General features: G+C 39.0%; 1 pseudogene; it reads right to left on the reverse strand.

The window, feature by feature from the left end:
• LOC117093513 overlaps window positions 1-21,442 on the reverse strand; it is an 87,878-nt pseudogene extending 66,436 nt beyond the window's left edge.
• Between the last annotated feature and the right edge of the window lie 4,836 nt (window positions 21,443-26,278).

Consider the following 26,278-nt stretch of genomic DNA (forward strand, 5'->3'; position numbering starts at 1 on the left):
ATCACAGGGTTTGCCCCGACCAAGTATTCCAGCTCAGGCATTAAAACCATGCCAGGGGTGGCGAAGGCAAACCAGGAGATCATTTTTATTGACACCATGCAGTTAACAATCTCAAACTAAATCACCAAAGAAAGAAAGTTCGTTTTGGAACTCTCCCACATTTTCCAGACTTCTTCCCTCTTCTGGAATACCCTACCTCTCCTCACCCAAGTATCTAGACCCCTAAGGCCTCTACCATGCCATTCAAAGGTATTCCGCCTTTCACCTAATCCTACCTCTTCTAGACTTACCGTATCCCAAAGTGTACCAAAAACATTTTCTTGCTGCTGTCACTGCAGGAGATCTCAAGTGAGATGATCCGATTCAAAGAATTTAAAACAGGGTGAAATCATTGAGAACCTCTATCAACTTGTTTTTCCTATCCCCAAGGACTTTAAAAGGCCTGTTACCTTATCCTAAGGGAAATCTTTTAATATGTGAAAAAGTTATTTTTGAGCTGAGGCCCTAGGCTTCTTGAGCACTACCTACTCCCAACACTAGTCCTGACTAGGGTACACTGAATGGTTGATTTCCATCTCCATTTCTATTCTCCTGGAATATCTTGTTTCTTTTACTCCACCTCAACTGGATTGTCTTCTCATTCTTAAAAGAGGTCTACAAGAAAGCTGACAGTGAACCCTTTCTGGGTCTGGACTTGTGCTAAACACAAGTATTCTTTACTCTTTCTTTCCCACAACCCCCTGAGGGAGCTTTATCATGATTCCCATTTTAGAGAAAATAGGCTTGAAGGGGTTAAGTAATTTGCCCAAGGTCATGATGAGGAGCACAGTTGTGAGTCAAATGCATTTTCAGCTACTGCATCTGATGGAAGACTCAGAAGGCTCACATCTGAATTGTAGCTTCGCCACTAAGGAAAGATGATCACTAACAGTCTTAATCTTTCTAAAACTCCGTCCTTAACTGTGAAATAGGGAGATAACAGTAGTATCATGCTGGGCTAAGGTGAGAATTAAAGGCAAAATCAATTTATACAATTATACCAAGTTTGTGGGGTTATTTCTGGGTGATAAAAGTATGGTGCCTATTAAAAAAAGAAAAAAATCACCTCCCCTGAAGGGAATTTTATTTCAATGTATATGTGAATTCTACAAAAGATGGACTTGTAATAGATGATAGTCAACTGGGACCCTTTCTGTTTTGTTCTTCACTCATGCTGTCAACAAATTCTGTTAAATAAATGAATGATTGACTTCTGCTTGGAAAACAGAGAAGGAACATGGCAGGTGAAGGAAGAAGGCTTTGTTAATTGAAAAATTGTCGGCTGGGCCCAGTGGCTCACACCTGTAATCCCAGCACTTTGGGAGGCCGAGACAGGCAGATCACGAGGTCAAGAGATTGAGACCATCCTGGCCAACATGGTAAAAAACCCCATCTCTAATTAAAAAAAATACAACAATTAGCTGGGCGTGGTGGCATGCACCCGTAATCCTAGCTACTCGGGAGGCTGAGGCAGGAAAATTGCATGAACCCAGGAAGTGGAGGTTGCAGTGAGCCGAGATCATGCCACTGCACTCTAGCCTGGCAACAGAGCGAGACACCACCACGAAAAAGAAAAGAAAAGAAGAGAAAAATTGTCACTGGTATGAGTTTTACATGTGATGATCAAGCCCTATGGAGCTAAATAGTAGCAAGATGTATTCAGACATCATGCTAAAATGAATGAAATCTTGTATTAGATTTAAATAGGTCAACCAAATTTTTAAGATTTTTTACTTAAAGACCTATTCAGTAACATTTAGGCTTGCTAGTGCTACCTTAATCCTACTTGAACTTTTGTACCCCATCTCCCAGATATTTGCAGGTCTTTTTAAAATTGGCCTTGTGGAGAGTATATTTGTTTAGTCCCGTTTCTTTCCCTGCCCCCACCTCCATTTGCAGTTTTCGCCCTCCGCTCCTGTACCTGGCATGGTTCCCAAGAAGTGCTTCAGTTGCAAAGAAGGAAAACACTGACAGTGCATCATTTAAATGAGAGAGATGTGCCATGCCACATTTTCATTAAAATTACAGAAAAATCCAAGCTGTGTGGAGTTTAAGGGAGATCAGAATAGAGTCCAAAGTGCTATCATTACATTTTGTAGTGTTTTTTTAGCTCAATAAAGCAGCTGTCCTATATTTGCAAAATAGCTTGGAAATTGTTGGTCGTAGAAAAGGAAAGATGCACACTGGGTTTTTTCTTTCTTCATTTCAGTTTACATTTTCTACTAGTTACAAGAATTAGAAAAAAAATCAAAATGTATGATTCCTATCATCTCTAATAGCATTTAAGTATCAAACCAAGAATATGTTGAAAAGAGTTTCTAAAAGTAGATTGGGACAGAGTCTTGCTAACAAACCAAGAAATTCTTACTCACAGATCAAATACTTCACTGGTTGAGAAGTGTAATAAAACAATGGCACTTGCTTATAATGGTCTTTCAGTAAGCAAAATTTTCTGTGAACGTACACAAAGCAACCAAATTAAAATGTTATTCTTGAAAAAAGGACCTGTAACAAATGTGGAGAATAAAGAATGCCAAAACAATACTATTTTTCTCAGTAATTGTAAGATTTCACCATTCTTGAACTCAATCATCCTTTAGACCTAGAGGAGGTTCATTATACGTATATGGCATCAGTTCATTATATTTTGGTATAAGTTAGAATAACAATCCTCCTGTCAACCAGGAGATTTTGTTCGTTTGTTTGTTTTTAGAGATAGGGTCTTGCTCTATCACTTAGGCCTATGTGCAAGTGGTACAATCATAGTTCATTGTAACCTCCAACTCCTGGGTTCAAGCAATCCTTCTGCATAGCTAGGAATAGAGACACATGCCACTGCACGCAGCTATTTATTATTATTATTATTATTATTATTATTATTATTATTATTTTGTAGAGACAGGGGTCTCACCATGTTATCCTGGCCTCAAGTGAGCCTCACACCTCGGCCTTCCCAAAGTGTTGGGATTACAAGTGTGAGGCACTACACCCCGGCCCAGCTGAGATTTTCATCTCAGTAGTTAATAACTTTTCTCTACATAGCTAATGCCCATTTTGTTATACTACCTTAGAATCTAGACCCAATAATCCATATCAAATATTACAAATGATCTTTGCTATTTGAGAATCCAATAAAAAACCAGCAAGACTATTTAGCAATTTCAGAGAAAATTAACTTAAAAGCTAATTTGTTTCAATTGTTCTCCAAATAAACTACATTTCTATGGTTTCCCAAATGAAAATGTTTAATTCTATATCTCTGAATACAACATCCTTATAAATGTAAGTTAATTTTCAGCTTTGTCAGTAAGTGGGATTTTTACTTTAACATAGACCTAGAACTTTCATTCCACCAAATCACCCTATGTATTGTTTCTATTTTTTCACTTTTAATGATATATTTAATTATATAAATAACACATGAACAATTAATGTAAAGAGAATAAACAATACAGAAGAATCCCAAATAGAAATAAAAACCCATTTGTGCCTACATTTCATATATAACTAATGTCATTAGATATTTGTTGATGCTTCCAGACCTTTTATTTTTTAGTTTAAAAATATACAAACCATGTAATGTTAGTGTTATTTGGTTTCTCAAATAAGGTCATAGTAACAACTTTCTTTTCTTTTTAAAAATGTCAACTTTTTATTGTTAATGCAGCACAAATTCAGAAACTATATGACACAAATATGCAACTTAATGAATTTACCATGTATACTATTGACATCACAGGGCACCCTACAAGCTTCCAGATGCCCTCTTCCAATCAAAGCCCTCTCCCTCTCCCCAGAGTGAGGGGGTGATTTATTAATTAATGGACATCCTTGAATAATATGGTTTAGTTTTGCCAGTTTTGAATGTTTTAAGTCTCTTTAAATCATATTCCGCTTCCAGCTGTTTCTCATTTTTTTATCATTGTAATTTGTTAATTAAAGTGAATCATTTGATCATTTGTCCTGAATAGATCCCACAGTCTAGATTTTATTAATTGCATTCCCTTGGTGTTATCTAGCATATTCCTCTGGTCTCTGTAACTCCTGTAAATTGGTAGTTAATCTAGAGGCTTATTCAGATACAATGTCAAGTATATGTATATACATATATATTCAAAATACTTTATAAGCAGTAGGGTATTTTTCATCAAGATGTTGTCTCTTGCAACTTATTTTTTTTACCTAATGTATTTCGGAGATTCCTCCTCGATTACTCAGTACACATAGGTTTATCTTAATTCTGTATTCCACAGAATGATGTACCATAATTTCTGTATCTTTCCCTTTCTGATAAACCTTTAGGGTTTTTTTTCACCTTTATCAACAATGTTACATTGAACATTCTTACACAGAGACCTTAGTGCATACAAGCGAGAGTTTTGCAGGACAATTACATCTTCAGTCCTTTTTCTCCTGTGTATACCATCAAGAGATCCTGAAAAGGTGAGAATTTCATTCATGGAAGAAACAATAGATCATTTTCTTCAGTGAAATGTGTTTAGGCTGTTCCCCAACACTGGAAAGGGACCTAAGACATAGCAGCAATATCCACAATGGGGTACATATCTACCAGAGGGTAATCAAAAACATCCATTGGTGCATATGGAAAAAAACATAGAATTTCTATTTCTATTCATTATTTTCTATGTGCATCTTTTTTAATGTACAGAAGCACGTGAAAAGAATTTGTAAATACATGTGTGTATGCTTGAAATATTTAATCAATAGGGATGTTCTGAGAAAAAAAATTTAGATACTGTTGCTATATACATATTTGTTATGTAGAGCTCAGATCCTGAAAAGATGATTCCCTGCTGAATATCTCCACCTAAATGACTTGTCATCATCTCAAACTCTACCTGTAAAACAATGCAATCTGCAATTCCCACCCCCACCCCCCCACAAGGTTCAGCTTCTTTCTTTCTTTCTTTTTTATTCAGACAGAGTCTCATTCTGTCACCCAGGCTGGGGTACAGTGGAAAGTGGTGTGATCTGGGCTCACTGCAACCTCCACCTCCCAGGTTCAAGCAATTCTCCTGCCTCAGCCTCCCAAGTAGCTGGGACTACAGGTGCATGCCACCACGCCCAGCTAATTTTTGTATTTTTAGTAGAGATGGGATTTCATCATATTGGCCAGGCTGGTCTCGAACTTCTGACCTCAGGTAATCCACCCACCTCAGCCTCCCAATATGTTGGGATGACAGGCGTGAGCCACTGCGCCCAGCCTCAGCTTCTTTCTTGATGCCTTTGTTTCCATTAATGACATCAGCAGTGTTCTCTCAGTCACCCAGCCTCGAAACCTTGAGTCATCTTTTGTTTGTTCCACCTTCCATGTCAGTCTTTACAACAGCTTTTACATCTATGCTTCAGCCTTTCCATTGCCACCTCCCTTATTCAAGCCCATTTAATGACTGTTACACTGAAGGTCTAATTGGTCTCCACTCATTCTCTCTCTTTTTAAGCCCATGCCTCCTAAAAGATGAATCTTTCTAAATTAAGCCTCTTATCACACTACAAATTTGTTGCAATCCTGCATATAATTGTGAGCTGTCAACTGAAAAATGTCAAAACTACTCCTAAGTATTCAAGAGCCTTCCTGCTTTGGCTTCAAACTCTTCCTTTGCCTTATCATCCTCTGCCTTTTTTATGTTAATATTTATTCAATTGAGTCCTTCCTCTGTACCTAACACTAGGTTAGGCATATTGCAGGTGTTAGCTCAGTTTTTAACTCTCACTGTAGTCTAAGTCTATGAAGTAGATGGCTGAATTTCATTATAATGGATTTCTGAAACCAGAATGCCTAGATTTCAGTCCCTGTCTTGCCAATGCTATGACAAGTGATTTGTTGGACAGGTCTGTCTGTTAATGTCTCTTGCCTCAGTCTCCTCACCTGCAAAATTGCTCAATAAATGTTACTCTGCTCATTCTGGTTTTGCTTTGTTTTGTTTGAGATGGGAGTCTCACTCTGTCACCCAGGCTGGAGTGCAGTGGCGTGATCTCAGCTCACTGCAACCTCCACCTCCCGGGTTCAAGCCATTCTCCTGCCTCAACCTCCCAAGTGGCCAGGACTACAGGCTCCCACCACCATGCTCAGCTAATTTTTTTTTTTTTTTTTTTGTATTTTTAGTAGAGACAGATTTTCACCGAGTTAGCCAGGATGATCTTGATCTCCTGACCTCGTGATCCGCTCGCGTTGGCCTCTCAGAGTGCTGGGATTACAGGTGTGAGCCACTGTGCCCGGCCTCATTCTGTATTTTTTATATTACTACTAACACCTCCATTTTCCAGAAAACACACTAAAGCTCATAAAGGTTAAGTCAATTGCCCCTGTTCACACAACTAGTGAGTGTGGGAATAGGAATTCAAACCCACATATGTCAGACTCCAAAACATACATTCTAAAAACAGTCTTTTACAGGCTCCAGTTTCCTGTTCCATCTCTCCTACTTTCTACACACATCCTCAAAGTTCCAGTTAAGTCAAGTTACTGACAGTTCTCCAAGGTACTTCAGACTCATTTCTTTTCTTTCTTTTTTGCTTTTACATGTTTTACCTTTCTTCCTGAAACATTTCCACTTAACATGAATTTCATTTCTCTCCTATCTCCTCAAGGGTGATCTCAGCCTCTTGAAATTCTACCCATTCCTATGAGAAGCTATCTTCTTTGTGAAACCATCCTTGATCATCTTTTTCCCTCTTCCATGAAACCATCAGCTGTGATCTCTCGCTGCCCAAATGGACATATACTGTATGGCTATTATGTGTGTGTGTGCTTTTACTGCAGATATTTGTGCCATCTACAGTAGAAACCAGGAGGACATTATATTTGAAAGTCCCCCAGAGATCATCTTGCCTAATGACTGTTTTCAGAGCCCCAGGGTTCAAAGGTTCAGGACTGCAAGAGGCATTTGGGAAAGGCTGAATGGGTGAATCTGTGTCCTTCTCATATGTACCCACACTCCTTCAGACAGAGTATACCCTTTTTACCTCTTTTGTATATTGGAGTAAATGTCTAAACACATTCCCATGATACGTTATTGTCTTCTGTCTCCCACTAGATCTCTAATACTTTGTGCGAGGAGAGAGTCTTATGGAGAGGATGTCTCCTGCAATAACTACCTTATGGACTTCACTGAGTAGCTGTTTATCCCAGGCAGGTTCTTGTGCTCAGCACTTTAACATACCCTGTCTTAAATATCTAACCTCTCACCTCTCAACAGTCCTGGGTAGTAGGCAACCTCTCCATGTCAAAGATGCCGAATGAAGACCTACCTCACTGAAGTTAAGAAGTCTGCCCAAGTTCATATAGGTCGTGAGTGATAGAAGTAGAATTCAAACCTAGATGTGATTGGCTCAGATTCTGAATTATGGATAGACCAAGATTCAAATTTTTGCCCACCACTAACTAGCTCTGTGGTCTGGGAAGTTATTTAATCTTCCTGAATCTTGCCTTTATAAGGGTCACAATCACACTTCTAAACATTGTCGTTAGGATTAGACACTATGTGCCAGATGTGTGACTTTCAGTCAAAGTTGGCTAATGTCATTTTCACTCTCCTATCTACCACATTTTCCCAAGAAAACTCTAGGTATCTTAACCTGTGAATTTTCTTCAGCAACAGGTACTAAAAAGCAGCATCCTGAGATATTCTGTCACTTAGCCTATATGATTTTTAAAATATTCAGGGTCAGGCATGATGGCTTATGCCAATAATACAAGCACTTTGGGAGACTGAGACGGGTGGATTGCTTGAGCCCAGGAGTTTGAGAACAGCCTGGGCAACATGGCAAAACCCTGTCTCTACAAAAAATACAAAAATTAGTTGAGTGTGGTGGCACATGCCTGTGGTTCCAGCTACTCAGAAGGCTGAGGTGGGAGGATCACCTGAGCCTGGGAGGTCGAGGCTATTGTGAGCCATGATTGTGCCACTCCATGTCAGCCTGGGTGATGGAGTGAGACCCTGTCTCAAAAAAAAAAAAAAAAAAAATCAGAAAGCCATGCAATTTATATCAGGGAAAGATGACAATTCAGGGCTCCAATATGAGCCAGTAATAGAACAAGTTTGATTTCATAGCTTGGTGCGATGGTCTAAATGTTTGTGTACTTCCAAAACTCATACACTAAAACCTCATCCTTAATGTGATCAATTAAGAGGTGGGGCTTTGAGGAGTCAATTAAGTTATAAAAGGGGAGACCTCATGAATGGGATTAGTGCCCTTATAAAAGAGGTCTGAGGGCGTTTGTTTGCTCATCCCTTTGGCCTTGTGTGGACAAATAAATAGTGCCATCATGAAGCAGAAAGTGAGCCCTCACCCACACCAAATCTGATAGCAATTTGATCTTGGACTTTGCAGCCTCCAGAACTGTGAGAAAGGAATTTCTGTTGTTTATAAATTATCCAGTCTAAGATATTTTGTTATAGCAGCCCAAACAAACTAAGACACATTGCATGTATTCATGAAGGCATTCTCTCATGGTTAAAATATCCTAAGAGAAGTAGCACTTCTGCTCCCTTCCCACTGAGCCCCTTGGCCCACAGCTCTCACTTCTCCTGCCAGGAGAAACAGAGTCAATTACAAGAGGGATGTGTGTGTGCGTGTATATGTAGTTTTTAGAAGTATTACTATGGAAAATACCCCGTTAACATTCTGCATGCAGTCTTAAGAAACCCTGATGTCATTTTTCTATTTGTGTACCTTTCTTTTCTTTTCTTTTTTTTTTTTTTTGAGACGGAGTCTCACGCTGTCGCCCAGGCTGGAGTGCAGTGGCCAGATCTCAGCTCACTGCAAGCTCCGCCTCCCGGGTTCACGCCATTCTCCCGCCTCAGCCTCCCGAGTAGCTGGGACTACAGGCGCCCGCCACCTCGCCCAGCTAGTTTTTTTTTTGTATTTTTTTAGTAGAGACGGGGTTTCACCGTGTTAGCCAGGATGGTCTCCATCTCCTGACCTCGTGATCCGCCCGTCTCGGCCTCCCAAAGTGCTGGGATTACAGGCTTGGGCCACCGCGCCCGGCCTATTTGCGTACCTTTCTTTGGTAAGTGGGCAAAGCTGTTTTGTGAGTATAACCAGAAACTACAGGATACATCAAAAAATGAAATTTATTTTTAAAAATGACATAAAGCCTATAACTATTACATCGTTTATAATCCTATTACCACATATTATTTTCAATCATAGAACTTTTTTGTTCTTATTTTACTGTTATAAGGACATGTAAATTACTTATAAAGCATAAAGATAAAAAGGATGGCAAGTCAAAAGGCTTATGGGCCCCTGGAGGAATATTGTTGGTTGGTTCACTGCCATATAGTTTTACTATATATTATGTAGTCCATTCATTGGTATCTAGTCATGTCTTATTGTTTATTTGTATACATAAACATTAGCTTTCTTTTTTTTTTGGTTGGGTGGGGGATGTAGTCTTGCTCTGTTGCTCAAGCTGGAGTGCAGTGGCACAATCTTGGCTCACTGCAACCTCTGCCTCCCGGGCTCAAGTGATTCTCCTGCCTCAGCCTCCCATGTAGCTGGGATTACAGGCACGCACCACTGTGCTCAGCTAATTTTGTATTTTTAGTAGAGACTGGGTTTCACCATGTTGCCCGGGCTGGTCTTGAACTCCTGACCTCAGGTGATCCACCTGCCTCGGCCTCCCAAAGTGTTGGGATTACAGGTGTGAGCCACCACACAGGGCCACATTGTCTTCTATTTAAAAAATGGTTTTATTTTTGTAGACTTAGGGGAATAAGTGTACTTTTGTTACACAGATATATTACACAGTGATGAAATCTGGGCTTTAGGTATGCCCATCACCCAAATAGTATACATTGTACCCAATAGGTAATTTCTTATCCCTCATTCCCCTCCCACCTTCCCCACTTCTGAGTCTCCACTGTCCATTATTCCATTCTCTGTGTCCATGTGTACATATTATTTAACTCCCTCTTACAAGTGAGAATATGCAGTATTTGACTTTCTATTTCTGAGTTATATTGTCTATTTTTAATTCCCACTGTTAATATGAAAGTAGCTCTATTGAATGCCTGCTAGTTACTATTTCTTTTTTGAGATGAAGTCTCACTCTTGTCCCCTAGGCTGGAGTGTGATGGCACAATCTCAGTTCAGCAACCTCTGCCTCCTGGGTTCAAGTGATTCTCCTGCCTCAGTCTCCCAAGTAGCTGGGATTACAGGTGCCCGACAACATGCCCGGCTAAATTTTGTATTTTTAGTAGAGATGTGGTTTCATTATGTTGACAAAGCTGGTCTCGAAATCCTGACCTCAGGTGATCCGCCCGCCTCGGCCTCCCAAAGTGCTGGGTTTACAGGGGTGAGCCACCGTGCCAGGCCTTTTTTTTTGTTTTTGTTTTTTTGAGACACAGTCATGCCCTGTCATCCAGGCTGGAGTGCAATGGCACAATCTCGGCTCACTGCAACCTCCGCCTCCTGGGTTCAAGTGATTCTTCTGTCTCAGCTTCTCAAGTAAGTGGGATTACAGGCATGCACCATCATGGTGGCTGATTTTTTGTATTTTTAGTAGAGACAGGGTTTCACCATGTTGGCCAAACTGGTCTCAAAATCCTCACCTCAAGTGATCCACCTGCCTTGGCTTTCCAGAGCACTGGGGATTACAGGTGTGAGCCACCATGCCTGGCCCTAGTTATATTTTTGAGGAAGCAGTAATGGATATTTGTTGCGCCTGTCCCCCAAAGGGCATGCCAATGGGAATGAAAGGATAAACCCAGAGGGGAATTATTCTGAAAGAAAGTTTAGTATAAGACTTCTTTCCTGTCTGAGTTTTCCCTCCAGTTCTTATCTGAAAACCTAGTCAAAATAATCAGTTGCTTCTAACAGCCTTCCTAGAGAACATACTCATTTAAAAAATGGATTGACTATAGGATGCGTAACATTGATGACACTAGAACATTGTCATATTGTGCAAAGACACTTAATAAGTATCATTTCGTGATTGCTTAATGGCTCATAGATGGCTGTTAACATGTCACCATTATCTTCTTTATCACATTTTCTTTCATTGCATCCAACTGGTATACCACATTCTCATCAAATGCCCTGTAACTGAATTTAACATAGTCTAATGTATTATCAAAAATATTTCTAAATTATTCTATTTTTTGGCATTAAGTAGCGAGCTGTGATTCAATGTTTATTGAAAAAACAGAGTTTCATAGATAATGAAATGTTTGTGTGTGCAAAAGCACATTTTGCAAAGAAAACCATTATTTCAATATACAAATATTTTCGGAATCTATCACCACTCCCCCCCCCGAAATGCCAAATATGATCACTACTAATGATTTTCATATTGATTTTTGCCCTTTTGACAATCTATCACCAATACCACATGGCCATGTTTTCTTCCCTTCAAGCAGAGGTTCCAGTAATAAACTGGGTGTATTCTAAAAATTAGGCTTTAAACTTTCCTTTTCTAAATATGCCCATTTAAAGCTGTGGAAAATAGACCCAAAGGTCTAAGGGGACAGATGACGAAAGTACACTCCTTAAGTTTACAGTGGTTTGATGGGTTCAATTTGTTTTAGCACTCTAAAAAGTAATAATGTGCTGTCTTTTGTATATTAGATCTGCCATCAGTTGCTTGTTTTCCAAACTGTTAATAGGTTGTACTGAGTAATCTGCACTCTCTTTGTGACCCAAGACAACTCACGGAGTCTGGAGGCACAATCTGTGACTCTGAGGCAGATTTTCTCTGTATAAAGCTAATAAAACCGGCAACCTTACCCTTATTAGTGCTGTCCTCTCACCAACTGACCTAACACCTCCAAAAGTAAATAGATGATTTGCACAGAGCCACATCCACATTCAATCTCCAAACCAGTCTTCCTGTGACACAGTAGAAAGGCATCCTATGGTGAAAATTTATAGAACTTTTAGTAGTTCTTAAAAGCTTCCTTTTCTAGGTTTTAGTGGTTTTCCTTTTTCAAAGGGGACCTTTGAAAAAGATCAAACAAAAAAATTTAAAAGAAAACAGAACCTGGCGAAGACCAAATTAGAGATTGTTAATATTCAGATAGAGATATCATATTCTATTTCTCTAAATTGTGATAAACATTAATGAATTTGATCAAAAATATGTTTTAAGTACCTACTTTAGGTCAAACAGTGTGCAATTATATGACAGATAAAGCATAGTTTGGTCTTGCAAGGCATACAATCTACTAAGAAACATAGAAAATATTTAACTGTTAGAGGAGAGTTCAGGGTGAAGTGGACTTTGGGAAGGGTTTCTGAAATTCTTAGCAAATCATCAAGGGTTGAAAGTTGCCCAGTCAGAAGGACTTTCCTTTCCTTTTATTAACAAATTTTTCTTTTCATTATTTTAACTATTAATACTATGTTTAATTCTATGCTAAGACTTTTTACATCTCCTCTTTTACCTTCTTTATTGCTATAAAGATTTAGGAAAGAAAATGTTCAAATTTAAACATCTTAGGTGTTTTAAAGTATTTCCATAAGCATTTTTATTAATCTTTATTATGCCCCTAAGGAAATTAACAAGTGATACTATCACCTTTGTAGCAATGAGAAAATGAAGGCAGAAAGAAGTTAAGTCCAATTTGTTAGTAACATTACAGCCAAAGCAATATTCCAGATTCCTTGATTCAAACCTTATGCATCTTACTTTTTAATCATTACACGTTTCTGGTTGCTCAGGACATTGTATTAGTGTAACAATTTTAGATTATCAATGCTTATAGGAAAATAAAGGTGGGGATGGTTAATGGGCACCATGTTGGGCAGGCTGGTCTCAAACTCCTGACCTCCAGTGATCCACCTGCCTTGGCCTCCCAAAGTGCTGGGATTACAGGCGTGAGCCATGATATCCAGCCACGTTCTTTTTTTTTTTTTTTTTAGACAGAGTCTCACTCTGTCACCCAGGCTAGAGTGCAGTGGTCCCATTTTGGCTCACTGCAATCTCTGCCTCCCAGGTTCAAGTGATTCTCCTGCCTCAGCCTCCCGAGTAGCTGGGATTACAGGCACCTACCACAGCACTCGGCTAATTTTTTTGTATTTTTAGTAGAGACGGGGTTTCACCATTTGGCCAGGCTGGTCTTGAACTCCTGACCTCCTTATCCACCCACCTCGGCCTCCCAAAGTGCAGGGATTACAGGCGTGAGCTACCACGCCCAGCCTCATTCATTCTCTTTAACTATTTTTTTTGTGTGTGCCTATCTTCCGCACAGCTTAAACGTTTTTCAAGTAATGGTGGTGTTGAGGTTCAGAAAGCCATGCCCCAGAGACTGCCACTTTGACATGCTGAGAGGCCTTACAAACTGCCTTAGAATCAAGGTATCTAAACCTTATCTTGTTCCCCGACCCCTCCCTCCCACCCCCACCATTCCCCCTGCCACTCTCCCTACCACTGTAAGGAGCACAGGGAGGGACTCTGGAATTTCCTTATCTGACCAAGAAAGCTTCTTTCCAAGAGAAATGCAATTGTCTTAAACCCTCTTATCAAATAACCAGTAAAGATCAACTAACAAGCAGAGAGGAGACTAGGAGTCTTCACCACACCCAAATAGACTTTTCTTCTCTTTTTCTGAGGGTAGCACCAGACTTTGTCTGCATAAGACAACCTTTGTTCTTACGCAGCTCCATCCCTCACCTCCACCTCCCAGATCCATACATCTCTCCCCTAGGAATAGAGTAGTTAAGTTTCTATCAGCTGGCCCTTCTTTGAGTTCATATTTTGTATGACTCTTGGGAATGTTTGTGCTAGTTTTAATAAATTTTGGATGCCTTTTCTCCTGTTAATCTTCCTGAGGTTAGCTGATTTTCAGCGAACCTTCAGAGTGCAAAGAGGAAGTTTTCTTTGCCCCCTGCAGTGGCAAAATTACTTCCATGTCATTTGGTAAGAGTGTGCTGGTCCAGTTCTTCTTAACCAATCATTGTAATTTGGTCATTTTGTTAGGTTAGGCCTGATTGATTACAAGAGGGAATGAGCAGGTGGTGACCACTGTGGCCATTTGGTCTTGCTATTAAATCTCCCATTTGCAGGGTGCAGGCATTTGCTGGCCATGCTAATCGTTAAAGTCATGTTTAGTAGCATGATAATGGAAGAGAATATGCCCTTTAAGAATTGGCTCCTTGTTCTCACAGTACTTCTTGCATATGATTTGTAGACTTTTTTCAAGTATGGTAAATAGATATGGTGGATAAAGGCTGTTTAGTATGGTTTATACTTTTGAGGGGGAAGGATGTCCATTTTTGCTTTAGGTTTATCATGTGTTTACAAAGCTAGAAAGATCGTTGGTAAACTGTATATCCTGCTGCCCTCTGGTATGCTACAGGTTATAAAATATCTCAGCTGTCAGTTGCTTTTTTGTTTTTATACTTTCTACATATTATTTCTTTATAAACTTTTATTTCTAAATTATCCAGATCCGGAAAATCTTTGTATCCTCCATGCCCAACACAAAGCCTTATAACTAATTCTCAAAGAAATATTGATCAAGGCCGGGCGCGGTGGCTCAAGCCTGTAATCCCAGCACTTTGGGAGGCCGAGGCGGGCGGATCACGAGGTCAGGAGATCGAGACTCATCCTGGCTAACACTGTGAAACCCCGTCTCTACTAAAAAATACAAAAAACTAGCTGGGCGAGGTGGCGGGGGCCTGTAGTCCCAGCTACTCGGAGGCTGAGGCGGGAGAATGGCGTGAACCCGGGAGACGGAGCTTGCAGTGAGCTGAGATCCGGCCACTGTACTCCAGCCTGGGCGACAGAGCGAGACTCCGTCTCAAAAAAAAAAAAAAAAAAAAAAAAAAAAAAAAAAAAAAAAAAAGAAATATTGATCAAACAAAAAGATGAAAAGACGAGTATTTTCTGTATCTTTACATACATCTCAGATATCTAGAATATAGTAAGGTAAACAACATCCTAGATTTATAATAAGAATATTTTTCTACATTCTCATAATTCAAGGGCATATTAAGATCTGTGTGCATGTGTACACCCCCTCAGAAAAGCAATTTTAAAAAGCTCAAGTAGAGAAACCCATAATTTTACTTTAGTTTCACTATAATAGTGTTGATGTGCTTCCTTCTGAAACAATCAGTGGCATTTCCTTAAAAAAAAAAAAACAGCATGCAGTGATTGGAATATGCATTCCACGAATGGTACTAAACCTTTTTGTGAATCAAATTCTTTCAATTCTCAAGAGTTTCCCTACCCAGGCACAGATTCAAGAAATTTCTTTGATTGCCTTGCTTACCAGAGAGTGATTCACAAAGAACACACACTGAAGTTTCCAAAATCTGAAAAGCTATCTGAGGGCAAAGATAATTGAGACAATTTAAGAAACTATTTTTATTTTAGTCTACAAATGATATAGCATTGCAATATTATTTTCTTCTTTCTGTCCCTCTATAGTCCTAGAATATCCGAAAATACTGTGTCTTTGCTTAAAATAATCTTATTTGGATATTATATATATCTGGGTAGAATTTTAGACTGAAACTGACTTAATATGTGTGTGTTTTGGTTATATTCATTTATTTTATATGTATTTATTGAGCTACTATGCTGTGCCCAGGTACTGAACTTGAGGCTAAGAATACAATAAACAATGAATCTGACATTGTCCCTCCCCAAGTGGATCTCATAGTCAGAAGAGGGAGACATGTAAAGAAATAATTAAAATAAATACTAGGTTGGTCAGACAATAAGCAAGTGCTGATCAAGGCACAGTGATGGCAGAGAGAAGAAAGTGACTCATAATGAACTCTGCATGGCATTTTCAAAAAAATCTTCAAAGACAGATGGATAAACTGATTCTTTAGAATTAGTAGAGTTTGCCAAGTAAACATGTTTATGAAGACCATTCCAGGTAGAGAACATGCAAATATACATGATACAAAGAGCATAAGTACTTGGAAATCACAGAGGAAGTGTCCTGATATCAGTTGCATTTTCCTTTAAAAATTGATATCTTATGTGGTTTCTATGTATATAAACATCTGTTCCTTTTTGGCCATTCTCTTTAAATAAACTAATATCTAAACTGAGATACATTTCATTTCTTTTTTTTTTTTTTTTTTTTTTTTTTTTGAGACGGAGTCTCGCTCTCGCCGGGCTGGAGTGCAGTGGCCGGATCTCAGCTCACTGCAAGCTCTGCCTCCCGGGTTTACGCCATTCTCCTGCCTCAGCCTCCGGAGTAGCTGGGAATACAGGCGCCCGCCACCTCGCCCGGCTAGTTTTTTGTATTTTTCAGTAGAGACGGGGTTTCACCGTGTTAGCCAGGATGGTCTCGATCTCCTGACCTCGTGATCCGCCCTTCTCGGCCTCCCAAAGTGCTGGGATTACAGGCACATTTCATTTCTTTATTAAGCAATATAGGCAATAAATTCTCATGAAGGTATTACTAATCCCAACTCCAATTTTAAATGTCACTTATCATACAATTACATGTTGTCACTGGAATGAATAGTCAGAGTTGACATTGGGTCTCATACCTCTGTGGCTCTACATCTGGGAAATGGAAGTTAATATTCCTTTTGAGAAGCACGTTAGGCAAATGTTATATTATCTCTATATGAGAACCTCTAGATGTTATAATTCATAAATCTCTGAGAGAGAGACTATATCTAGAAGCCTCCAATATTAACAGCAATGTAGGTCACCCTCTACATGGAGATGTTCAACGTACCTTCCATTTCTAGGATACTATGACTGTAACAAATTCCTTTATGAACCTTCAGAGAATGATGTTTATGTCAATAACCTCTAGGATTCTCTCTGATACTATGGGTGGTTCCATGTAATTCTCCACATGCTGCATCATAACTACTGATCTGAAAGAAAAGTGTTCTCGTGAATGATCTCAACTGTTAGATCATGTGTCTTCTTCCAATCAGAAAATAAAGTTCCTTCTCTAAAGTTGAATAGCTAGACTAAGGCAAAATTGTGGAAAATCCTTCCTAAACAATCAAATAAATAAATAAGCAAGCACAATCTAGTAAAGCTCCTACCCTGCCAAAATGTCATGTGTCCCTTTACATCAATTTTTAAATAGACTCTCAAGGAAAGGAAATGCTACTTCATGTCACAACATCTGTTTAAGTGCATTTATTTCCAACAGAAACAATAGAGCAACTCCATGTGGTCCACAGATTACTGAAAGAGACCAAATTGTTCAAAAGATGCAGTACCATAAACAGACATTTGTAAAGGTTTGTCAACTTCAGTGAAGTGGTTTCTGTGGACTCTGCACTTTTCCATGCCCCTCTGTATTTCCTCACTCCTGCTGAAAATAAATAAATACAAGGAGGATGCTGCTAAAATGATGAAACCTTAATACAACCTTTTCAGTCAGAGATAAAAACATATTGATTGGTAACTGCTGAAGGACATCATTAAACTCTCAATGTTTGATTTCATTTCTTCTTCTCTTATTAATTAATTTATTTATTATTGGGTTGCCCACAGGCATCTCTGTACTGACTGACCCTGCTAGTTCAACTATTAAAGAATTTCTCTCTCTAAGGAGGCCTGATGTAAACATGATAATCTGTTTGGCGGCTCCTATGATGGCCCATGAATAAAACATATGACAACCAGGTTAGAGTTGAATCAGTTCACTGTTTGTTACCATAGAATGTTTGGAAGCTCCTGGAAAGCCTCAGCATGGTTAATCTCAGAAGTCTGGAATCTCATTCCTGGCTCAGACTAACCCACAAGAGCTGTGACTAACCGTTGGCCTTATGGTCAACCACGTTATAATAACTTATTAAACAGAAGCTAATGCTAGGGATAGGATTTGAACAATTCTCCTCTAATTATGGCAGAAAGTACATCTCTGCTTTTAGAAGGTATACATTGTGTCCTTGAAAACAAAAGAAAATGTTCAGTAGGTGAGATCTGGAAAGTGGAAGAGTTAGAAAGTGACCACATCTATTATATTTAATAGTGCACACACTGAATTCAAAATGCAAAATTACCTACTTGGTTCTTTATAATATTACAAAAAAGCAATTGGATATTTTTGCCTCTGATTACCTGTTGAGACCAACACGAATTTATAACTCTAACAAAAGAAAGGGTGTGCTAAATAATCCCTACATTGGCAAATCAAAGAAGCAAAATCTGTCCCTGGTTAGGTGGATGTTGTTGGGGATAAAATCAGACAGGAGTTATTTAATGTGACCCTTCCCACACAACAAGAGAACAATTGTTATAATTCACGTTTGTTTTCAAAACCACAGTCATTAAAAAACTGCTTTTAACACTTTTCTTCCTGAAAATCTCTCCCTTTGTACATTGGCTTTGTCCATTAATCCTCTAATTATGTTCCTGAATATATTTAATTTTTGATCTTCTATAGAAGGAGCCATAAAATGAACATCTTATATAAAGACAGTTTTATAGTGCTACATAACAGCTATTGGCTAAAGAACTTAACTGGGAATGTCTTTCGTCTGTCAACAATTTCTCTTTATCACCTCTGACATACTTTGTACTTTTTACCTTGTTGTCATTATTCCTTATTTCCGTGAAAAAAAGATATAATTCTGGATACTAACACCATTTGAAAAATTAAAATATATTTTTTGCATTTCTAGTATAAAGTAAGCATAAAAATTAAAAGAAATAAAGTAAGCATGATTTTGAGAGTGTATGTATTTTTTTTTAATTCAGCATTCTCTAAAGAGCATTGTCAAAATACAGAGGTATAATTAATGTAAAATTATAAGTTAATGTCCAAGACACATCTACTTTTAAAACATTATAAATAATAAAATTTCCATCTACTGAATATTTATAAGATCTATATGATTTATGCACCTCTGTTGTAAGATTCAGATAACTTGATTTAAATATAATGTCTAACTCTCTCAGTGAATCATATTGAAAAAAAGTGTTGAATTTTTAAACTTTTTGAAATCATTATCAAATCTCTTTTCTAAAAATTATCTTTAAAAATCAAAGCTAAATGCTCCTAATAATATTTAGTGAGAAACTGTAGTAGCACCTAATTTATTAGCTTCACTGTGGAATGAGGTATTTCACATAAGCAAGTTTTCTGACCAGGAACAGTGGTTCATGCCTGTAATCCCAGTACTTTGGGAGGTCAAGAGGGGGTGGATCACACACGAGGTCAGGAGTTCGAGACCAACCTGATCAACATGGTGAAACCTTGTCTGTACTAAAAATACAAAAATTAGTCGGGCCTGGTGGCGCACGCCTGTAATCCCAGCTACTCAGGAGGCTGACGCAGGAGAATTGCTTGAACCTGGGAGGTGGAAGTTGCAGCAGTGAGCCGAGCTCGCTCCATTGCACTCCAGACTGGCGACAGAGCAAAACTGTCTCCAAAAAAAAAAAAAAAAGCAAGTTTTCCTGGTTATTACAGCTTGCCCCCTTGTGTATGTTATGAAAATCAAATGTGATAAAGTATACAAAAGTGTTTTAGATGGAATAGGAATATAATTATAATTTCACTTGCTTGATTTTTTGTTTTTGGTGGGATTTTTTTTTGTATTGTTTTTATTTTTTTGAGACAGAGTCTCACTCTGTCACTCAGGCTGGAGTGCAGTGGTGTGATCTCGGCTCACTGCAACCTCTGCCTCTGAGTTCAAGAGATTTTCCTGCCTCAGCCTCCTGAGTAGCTGGGATTACAGGCGTGTGCCACCAGGCCTGGCTAATTTTTTTTTTTTTTTGTATTTTTAGTAAAGACTGGGTTTCCCCATGTTGGCCAGGGTGGTCTCGAACTCCTGACCTCCAGTGACCCGCCCACCTCAGCCTCCCAAAGTGCTGGGATTACAGGCGTGAGCTACTGCGCCTGGCCCACCTGCTTATTTCAACTAAGATTGATAACGATCAACACTAACTGTAAGAATCCCAAGTTTGTTACAAAGATACCCTCCTCAATATCTTGCTCCTAATACTAGCACCACATTGTTATGTCCTTCTAGTTTTTATCTGTGGTGTTCTGTCTTCTTGCTCTGTGAAACTGCCTGTCAAGCTGGCCTTTTTTATCTCTACCTTATTCTCCTCCCTGCCTTCTCTTTCTAGTTTCAGGTGGATTTGTTTATCTATTTTCCCAAATTCCAACAGACACAAGTTGAAATTTGGGAAAATAGATAAACAAATACACCTAAATTACATCTGTAATGTAAATAGGTCTGGGTGAGGATCTACTAAGTTCCTGTAAATTGAGGTGGATGTGCTTTTAGTATAAGACTTTTAGCCAGCACAGAGGCACACACCTGTAGTCCCAGCTACTGGAGAGACTGAGGCGGGAAGATCATTTAGAGCCTAGGAGCTCCATGCTGTAGTGTGCTATGACTGCACAGCACACTGCACTCCAGCCTGGGCAATGTAGCAAGACTTCATCTCTAAAAACAAAGACTATGGGAGTATATATTTAGACTACTAAATGTGCATTCATTGAACAAGTATTTATTAAGTACTTACTGTGTTTCAGTCACATAATTAGACAGACATGGTACTTGTCCTCATGAAGCTTATAATCTACCTGAAGAGACAAACATATTATAAAAGACATGATTACTCAACTATTTAATGAGATTAGATGGGTGCTATGAAGAAAAAATGCAGGATGCTCTAAGAGCATTTAAAAGAGGACACCTGGCTGGGCGCGGTGGCTCACGCCTGTAATCCCAGCACTTTGGGAGGCTGAGGTGGGCCAATCACGAGGTCAGGAGATCAAGACCATTCTGGCTAACACGGTGAAACCCCGTCTCTACTAAAAATACAAAAAAAATAGCCGGACATGGTGGCGGGCGCCTGTAGTCCCAGCTCCTCAGGAGGCTGAGGCAGGAGAATGGCGTGAACCTGGGAGGCGGAGCTTGCAGTGAGCTGAGATCCAACCACTGCACTCCAGCCTGGGCGACAGAGCGAGACTCTGTCTCAAAAAAAAAGAAGACACCTAAACTAATCTAGGAAGGCTTCTCATTTAAACTGAGACCTGGGGGAAGGACAGAATTAAGCAGGTCAGAAAAAAGAAACAGTGTATAAGAAAAGTGTGTGGTGTTCAGAGACTTTTTGTTTATTTCCAGAATCTTTCAAGTAGGTGAGATGGCTAATTTTGAAAATCTCTTAATAAATGGGTCACTTACTATATACTTTCTTTCAAATAATTTCCAAAATTCTTTGATGACTGATTGTAGTTCAACTTATTTTCACCTGCTTCTCCTTCCAGAGCTTGGAGAGACTCTTCTCTAAATTCTCAATGCATTTGCTGTTTCATTGTGGAGTGTGACTCTTCTGTAACCAGGCCACTTATGCTGACTTACCTGGAGGACAAATTTCCAATTCTAGACTGTACTCTGCTCTCAATCTGATTGTAGAACTCCCACTGATGGCAGTAGGAGCTGTGCTTGTATATCTAGGAAAGTACACTGCCCTCTGTGTCATTGTCAGACTCCTCTGGCACGAAGCCTAGAAGCTTGAGTATAGATGTGAGTCTCTAAGGAAACGGAGCTCCCAGCAGTGCCATGCTGGCAGTAGTGTGAATGGAGGAAGAGAAAACAGGTGAAAAGGAAGGACATGGCATCTGGACCAGCACCCTCTAACCCACCAATCAGAGGCAGTAAGGAGAGGGAGAAGGAATTACAAAAAAATTTTTTTTCAAAAAATTTGAAAAGACTCTTTCATAAAATCATCAGTATAGCCACATATTTCTTTATTTTGAGACAGGGTCTCGCTCTGTTGCCCAGGCTGGGTGCAATGGCATGATCTTAGGTCACTGCAGCCTTAACCTCCCAGGTTCAAGAGATTGTCTCACCTCAAACTGTAGTTAGGACTACAGATGCACGCCACCATGTCTGGCTAATTTTTGTACTTTTTGTAGAGACCGGTTTTGCCACATTGCCCAGGCTAGTCTCAAACTAATAAGCTAAAGTGATCCACCCGCCTCAGCTTTCCAAAGTGCTGGGATTACAGGCTTGAGCCATCACACCTGGCCTCACAGATTGATTTTTAATAAGCCATACCTGTTAACATTTGCAAGGCCTGGGCAAGAGTGCAAATGGAGGCCCCAGCTTAGGACCAGCCCTAATCTCTCCTCTCTCTGCAACATTGCGTAGGGGAAGGGGCCTCCCAAGTATGTGCCTAACCTTCATCTCTCCCCTGTTCCTCACCCCAGACAGTCACACTGGTTAGGAGAACTGAACCAGAGAAGAGGCCCACACTGGCCCTTGAAGTGCGCTCCAGGCCATTTGGACAGGAAATGTTTGCAAGTACTTGCTCTTAACCACTCACTAAACTGTACTGCCTTAGATAATGAGGAGATTCATACAGATTTTAAATTAAGATCCATAGGTTTTAAGGATGAGAGAGCTATGCATCTTCTAAAGCTTGTTTTTAAATCAGTGCTTCTCAAACTTAATGTGCACAGAAATCATCCAGGGATCTTGTTAAAATGCAGACTCAGTCTGCAGGTCTGGAATGGGCCTTGAGATTCTGAGATTCTGAAATTCCTTTTTTTTTTTTTTTTTTGAGACGGAGTTTCACTCTGTTGCCCAGACTGGAGTGCAGTGGTGCAATCTCAGCTCACAGCAACCTCCGCCTGCTGGTTTTGAGTGATTCTCCTGCCTCAGCCTCCTGAGTAGCTGGGATTACAGGTGTCCGCTACCACGCCCGACTAATTTTTGTATTTTTAGTAGAAACTGGGTTTCACTATGTTGGCCAGGCTAGTCTCAAACTCCCGACCTCAAGTGATCCATCCACCTTGGCCTCACAAAGTGCTGGGATTACAGGCATGAGCCACCATGCCCAGCCCTGAGATTCTGAAATTCTAATGAGCTCTCAGGTGATGCCGGTCTGTAGATCACACTTTGAATAGCAAAGCCTATGTCAATATTACTGGTTTCAATTGTGTATGGGTATGTTTGTGTGTGTACAGACTGTTACTTTGGAATGGGAATTTTAATAGTGCGTGTAAAAGGAAAAATCATGTCAGCATGAGTTAAAAAGATATAGCTTTTCGACCTATCGTTATGTAAGATTTTTGTCTCAGATGATGTCCCAGACAATAGCCTTTCATACTGATTCCTCCTTCATATTAATCCATTATCAGTGGTGTCACAATGTCTTGTCTTAGAATTGGGCTTTCAAATGTTGCTTTAGCAGCCTTCTGTAGCCTTCTAAAGCTCTGCAGATTTCTAAGATACCTATTAGAGCCAATGGAAGACTAAACGTCTCCTGGTGTAGAAAAGAGTTTTTGATCAGATTTAAAAAGCTGTCATTTCTGAAATTTCCCTCCCGAAATCATTTTCAGCTTTCAACAAGCTCTTATATGCTGATTTCTTGGATGGATGCTGCTTCCTGGTAACTTTCTAACTACTCATGTTAACAGTGTCCTGTGGTATGGAACTGATACATATTTAGGAACAGCTTTACAAACTAAAAAAGCACTTGGCATAGAGAAATTTTACCCTGGTATCTTCTTTGCCATAATAACTATTTTTTCTCATATTGAGAAAAATTCAGCTACTTGAGGAAGGGCAATGTTACCACAGGCTGAACTGCTAAAAGCAGTTTTGAAAGCTGTCATAAAGGTTATCGCTTTTCATTTAACCTAGATGAAATGTCGTCCAAAGTAAGTGTGTTTTCAAAAGCAAGGGAAATGACAATTAAAAAATATTGACATTGAACCATGATATCATAATGGTAAACTGACTAGTGTTTTAAGGATCCATATATTTCTAGATTGCCTTATGCTATGTTAAAAACAAAAAATGTGAAATAGTACACAGAGTATTGAACTGAACTTTCCCTTGATAATTTATGGATTATAACTGAAATGGCGGTTTTCTTATTAGTCATGATCAAAGTGATTTGGAAATGTTTGAAAACATGTGAAAGTTGATTACACATTTTATTGCTGGCACCGCATTGACTGGCCACCCATACGATGGAGCAATTGTGACTGTGTACTAGTTCCAGCTAGCCTCAGGGAAAGTGCACACTGGGTTGAAACCTTTAGGAAGCATTGCTGGCCTCGTTTAATCAAGTGACTTTTATAATTTTTCAGCTTTTAGTCTTATTTATTTCACACAATGAGAAAGAAAAATATCTTATTTCTGGCATTTAAAGAAAGAATATCCATCATTTAAAAATTAATTTCAAGCCACACATACCTACCTTTTTCATGAAATGTATCTGTTTTGTTTTTTAATGAGACAAAAGACATACTTAAGTAGAGTAATTCTATTTGATCTGAAAGTAACCAATATATCTTCATTCAAACCTACCTTTTAAAATCCTACCCTTTTTTCAAGGCCCAACAAAATTCCTTCTTTTCAGGGATTCTGTATTCCTCTAGTCAGAATTATTGTCTCACTTTTCTATGGTCTAACAATAGAATTTGTGCATATCTGCTAATACGCTTTGCATATAATATTTGTAGTGTTATCATATATATGCTACTAGAAGGTGAGCCCTGAGGAACAGAAAAAAAAATAGAAATTTCTCCTATTTTTTTTTTTTTTAATTTTCCCATAACAGCCTAAACAGTACGTTCTAATAATGGAGGTTATAATGATTGAACCAAATTGTTATAATGTCAGTAACTATGAATGAATGCTCTGTGGGATGATCCACTTTTTTATTAAGATCACCAAATCATCATATGGACCTTTTAAGAAATGACCCATGTAAATAATCTTTATAAATTATTTGAGTCCTGGCAACATTTCAAAATTTAACACTTGAATGCAATTTGGATAAAATAAAATCACATTTTAAAATATGTGTTATGTGTAATGAATCTCTCTTTAATATAAAAATTTTAAGAATTTTAATAGTGTTTTTCCTACTTGTAAAGTTTCTTGTAAAGTTTACCTTTTTTGCCTTGAAACATAAATAAAACTTGGGTGCACAGACCAGATCTAGGATTTAGTAGTTGAATGACCTTGAGAAAGATTCTTAAAATCTTTTAGATCCAATTCTGTAATCTGAAACTCTGGAAAAAATACCATGGCCTACCTCATAGGTCCTCCTAGGAGGACTCTAATGCATGTAGAGCACTTACCACTGTGCCGGGCATACAGCCCATCTTGAAATTGCCAGTGCGTGATGCTGTGGGAAGATCTCTTTCCTGACAGCCCAAACTTGCAATCCATCAGCTAGTCAGGCACGTGCACTGGTGCGCCCCCATGTCTTTTAACCAATTGTTTCTGTTTTTATTTACACCCAGGCAAAAGGGGACACCAAATTGTTGCAATTAGGAGAGAAAGCAAGAACCCTCAAAGTTTGAGAGAAAATCAAAGCAAAGACTTAGTCACTAAATCTTCCATAAGGAGGAGGAGAACGAGCAGCTAAAGTCTGATGGATTGAATTCTGAATGTAGTTTCTTAAAAGGAATTTTTGTGGTAAGAGACAATGGAAAGATACCAAGTTACAATACAAACCCAAGGGTAGGCCTCATGGAAATCAAAGAGATTGGCACTACAGGCACATTGTAGAATAAGAGAATATTTGAGAAGAGAGGGCTATGTATTTACCATTTTGCTTGATCTACATATCAAAAGCATCTTCCACTGTATATAGAAGATCCTTGCAGGAAACTGTTTCATATGAAAAATAAAAGAAAAAAAAGAAATAAAAAAAGAAAGAAAGAAGAAAGTGCTGGAGGCCAGGTCATTTTCTCTTTTTCATCCTTTTCCCTTTCACAGATTTCAGGCCAGGTGAAAATATCTCATGCAAACGAATATCTTCCCAAATCAGTACAAAGGCAAAAAGAAGATCCTGGGAAATAAAGCATCCACCACACGGAAACAAAATAACATAACTGAGAAGTAAAGATAATTGAGGAAAATTAGGTGGTCTCAACACAAAAGAGCATAACATTTTTTGTTTCCATCTAATAACCTGTAACGTAATAAAAGCCTACCATGCTGTTAGGAAAGAAGAGACTTCTGCTCAGTTAACTTTAGAAATATTTTAATTTGACAATATATCTTCCTATTTTGAATCAGTAATACTGAAAAATTGAAAGTCAAATCTCCAATGAGCTGAAACCTAGGTGATTTACTATTTGAAAACTTATGTTATTCTACTCATGTATGAGGCTTTAATTCTAACGAACTCCTTTATGGCAAAGATTTTTTTCTTTTTTCTTTTTTTTTTTTTGAGACGGAGTCTCGCTCTGTCACCCAGGCTGGAGTGCTGTGGCCGGATCTCAGCTCACTGCAAGCTCCGCCTCCCGGGTTCACGCCATTCTCCTGCCTCAGCCTCCCGGGTAGCTGG

The sequence above is a fragment of the Trachypithecus francoisi genome, unplaced genomic scaffold (genome assembly GCF_009764315.1).
Source record: "Trachypithecus francoisi isolate TF-2019V2 unplaced genomic scaffold, Tfra_2.0 Lachesis_group12, whole genome shotgun sequence".
Taxonomy (NCBI): Eukaryota; Metazoa; Chordata; class Mammalia; order Primates; family Cercopithecidae; genus Trachypithecus; species Trachypithecus francoisi.